A 4,220-nucleotide genomic window follows, 5' to 3' on the forward strand; every position below is an offset into this window, starting at 1 on the left:
TTTATTTAGTTAAATATCCCATTGGTGTTGGTTTTGGAAGTAATCAGTTATTTCTCCTTTTTCTGTTAAAAGCTGTGACAGTACTAAAGAAAATAACTCATTTCTCCCTAAAGAGACATGGTGGCTAATATTGTCCAATCTTAACTGCTAAGTTTGGCTATAAGCTAGTTAGCATTGAGCCGCTAGCGGTGTTCTGAGTTCAAAAACTAAGACTGGAGTGAAATAAACCCTGATCCACATATCATATAAATCTAACCAGCACAGCGCCTTCCATCTGTTATTAAACATTAGCCATTAAAGGCTAACAGCTTGCCTCTCTAGTTAGTTAGCATTGTCCGTTAGCTTTTAGCATTGGCTAAAATTAGCTGATAGCCATTACATATTTTGGGCTTCATAATAAGGTTAATTTAAATGGGACTATCCAAATAAAATATTAAAAAACGTTTAACTCCCGTAGTTCCCAGATATGGCCGATGTCTTTTACGGAACAGGATGGAGACACAAAGTACAGCAGTGGCCCAAATCACAAGTGACCAATAGGTGCCACAAAACATGGTTCCCTGATGTACCAGATACAAACAAGGTAAATAAAAAAAAAGATTACAATTGATATGAATGCCATGTTTTTAAGACTTTATAAACACATTCATAATACATTATAATGTGTTTACAATTAATTATACATATGGCTATAACCATTTGTAAAAAAAAAAATGCATAGCAATTTATAGCATTCTTCTAATGTTTTAAATATTGTGATCATAATGCATTATAAGCTGTGTTTATATTAAACATGTTTCTTTAAAATAATAAAACATACAAGCCCTGCCTAAAATTTGAAAAATCTTTCCAAGTTGTCTGAATTTAATAATTAGCGGATTTATTATGTACAGTTCCGCATGTGCGGTGCCTCTGCTGATTCAACTGTGCTACAGGATACTTCATTATGCCTAACAAAGATATATTATAAATGTATTATATGCTAATACACAAGTTAGTATAATATTCAATAAATCAATAATATAATCGGATAAAAGTACTTTAGCATAACAGCAATTTATTCTAATAAACATAGCTATAGTGTTTTTGTTTTATTTTTATTTTTTTGTGTCATGAATGCATTATAATATATTATTATATTCTTTATATTATGTTCTTTGTGACTTATAGAGTCTAGAGTCTTACAGACATGACTTTCATAGAAAGTGTTACATAAGCATATTAAACACAATTTATTACTGTTTAAAACAACATAAGAATCATTCTTTGAAAATTACATAAATGTTTCAATTCTTTGAAATATGTCCCTTCTCTTAGCTTGTTCTGGTCATAGGGGATTCACATTTAAGGAGTTTCGTAGAGGCAGTTGTGGCAGTTCCAGAAGACCACATTTCTTTAGGATATAGTTGCACCCCTGGTGCCACAGCTGAAGAACTCAGGCAAGAGATACTGGGGGGAAAACATCCCTCTGTCCCCAGACCTTGTAGTTCTCCTCGCTCCAAGCAACAACCTCACTGCTAACATGACTACCACAGAAGCTGGGAAAGATTTCACCCATCTAATGGCAGCAGTACTACACCGTTGGGAAAATGTGAGTAAAAGATGATTCCCCCCAAAAATAGAGTACAAAACAACACATTTATTTATCTTTATTCATTCTACACATAATAGGTAATAGTGCTGGACTTCCCACCACGTCTAAATGAAGATATTCAGTATCAAGGACACCTAAGAAATGAATATCATCGTGCTGCTGCAAGAATGGGGTTAAAGTATCTATCAGTAGTGCATCACTTCCCTCTAAAACATTCAAAGCTCTGGTGTAAAGATGGCGTCCACCTGAGTGACGACTTTGGAACACCCATTCTGGCTGATCTTCTGTGGGCGTCAGCATATTTGGAGTTGAACACTACAAGAGAATTTATGTCCCGAAGTCTTTCCTACAGACCTCCAGTGTTCAATCCAGTCATTGCAGAGCGTGTGAGACAGACCTTTCCTCCAAAGGAAGGGAACGATTCACAAAAAAGGCATTGAGGTATATTTTCAGCATATGTATTTTCTTTATATTCTCTTTTATTTTTCTTTATACTCTTTCACTAATGCATGTACTGTAGACTCCGCCTATGACTGTGACTCTATGGCTATGTATGGCTATGTAGGTTTAAGTGTTTCCAGATGTGTACCACAGACCTATAAAAGGGGCTACAAAAAAGTGGACGAGAGAGAGGACAGAGGAACATCGGATCGGGCAACATCTCTCTTCAAGGCTGGCCTAGGAAGCATTGTAGATAGAGGCTGTATTCGGAATGGCATACTACATACTACTCGCGTACTAAATCTGCCTAAAGCTAGTATGCAGTACGCAGTATGTGACCAAACTGAGGATCTGTAGTGCACTACAGGTACCCGGATGGTGTACTACTCCGCTCCGATTCCACAGTGTGCATGGAGAGCTATCTTCCTGGTGTACTGCATCCCAACATGCATTGCGACTGGCTTCTCCAGCTCACTTCAGAAAAAAACAAGATGGTGGCGAGTGCGAGAGAATATATATAAATATATTTAAATTAAGGGAATTATTTTGGAAAGTATTGGCTCACCGCTGTCGAGACCCTCCGCTGCCGCGGCCGAGCGCTCTCCGCCGCTCTCCGCTGTGTGCTGCCTTGATGTAGTAAATAATTCCCTCAGTTTTAATCAATTATTCTGTTATTTTAATAAATAATTCCCTCTGTTTTAATAAATTATTCTGTTATTTTAATAAATAATTCCCTTCGTTTTAATACATCGTTCTTATTTATTTAATAAATAATTCCAATAAATTGTTCTGTTGATTTAATAAATGATTCCCTCAGTTTTAATACTTTTTTTTTAAATAAGGGAATGATTTGAATACAAATTAATAAAATGTTTCACTTGTGTTGAGATTGTATAAATATGAATGGGAGTTTGTTTAAATGTTTTCTTCTTGTTGGTATTTACGTAGATGAAAATAGTAATCTACTAAAATAAATAGGAAAACATTTTTAAATATAACTGGAACTTACTTGGGTTGTGGGGGCTGCTGCTAAATGTTTATTAGAATTGGGTTAACTGCACTTACATTAAACTCTAAAATAAAAGCAGCCGTTGCTGTTCTGGACAGTATGCAGATCTCATTAGTTTTAATAATGAAAAGGTAGGACATTTTTAATGTTCTTTCTGTTTAGAACTCACTCTGAGGAATTCAGAGCACTACAGAGCACTGATTGGTGTGTCACAGCAGGACCGTGTAGGGTACTACAATCAAAAGTAATGCAGTACTGAATACTACATACTGGGCAGTGTGTAGTGTTCAGTACATACTAGTGCAGTATGCAGTATAGTAGTATAGTAGTATGCCATTCCGAATACAGCCCCAGTCTTAGTCTTTGTAATAAATAATTGTATTACACTTAAGGCAGTGTCTGCGGTGTCTTCTTCCTCATCTTCAAGCATCTTCACAGCCAAAGACAGCCAAGACTGTCTGTGTGCAACAGGGGCTTCGCAGTGCACATGCACCTCCAAGTCCCAGAAATGCACTCTCAAGCCCCAAAGCTTCAGTGGCCAATGAAACTGGGTGTGTTCAGTCATAGAAGAGATCAGTATGAACATGTGGGTAAATTGAATGCTGATATCACTTTAGCCAAGTAGCTAACTACTTATTAAATGTAAATGTATCAACGTTTCAGGTAGATTGTTTTAGCTTCTGTGAGTAGCTAGCTAGCTAGCATTAAGCACATTTTATTGCTAAATTGTGACATGTCAGTTATAACAGTAGCAAGAAGCTAACTGGTTAGGTTGGCTAACTAGCTTACCTAATTGCTAATCAAGCTAACTAGCTATCTACAGAATAACAGTAAGACAAAACATAGACACTAAAGCTTAAAACATTTAATATTCATGGGTTTACCTAACAATCAGTCCACCCACAATGCAACAGCTTGGGGCTTGAGAGCGCATTTCTGGGGCTCGGTAGTGCATGTGCACTGTGAAGCCCCTGCTGCACACAGACCCCTCTCAAGACAGCGGTAAACGACAGTCAGAAGCAGATTTGATGTTTGCAGAGATAAAAAAGGCAAGAACAAAATACATTTTCTTTTGTTCATGTATCATTTGTAACGTTTGTAATTCAAACCAACATTGTGTGTATCACACAGGGATTGTTCAGCATCTGCACAGTGATCGACACCACAGTCTTAATT

At 36.8% G+C, this 4,220-nt stretch overlaps 1 pseudogene; it reads left to right on the forward strand.

Annotated features, from left to right (window-relative positions):
• The first annotated feature begins 466 nt into the window (after positions 1 to 466).
• LOC125781557 (uncharacterized) lies at positions 467 to 2,034 on the forward strand (annotated as a pseudogene).
• The last annotated feature ends 2,186 nt before the right edge of the window (positions 2,035 to 4,220 follow it).

This window comes from Astyanax mexicanus, chromosome 1 (assembly GCF_023375975.1).
Source record: "Astyanax mexicanus isolate ESR-SI-001 chromosome 1, AstMex3_surface, whole genome shotgun sequence".
Classification (NCBI taxonomy): Eukaryota; Metazoa; Chordata; class Actinopteri; order Characiformes; family Acestrorhamphidae; genus Astyanax; species Astyanax mexicanus.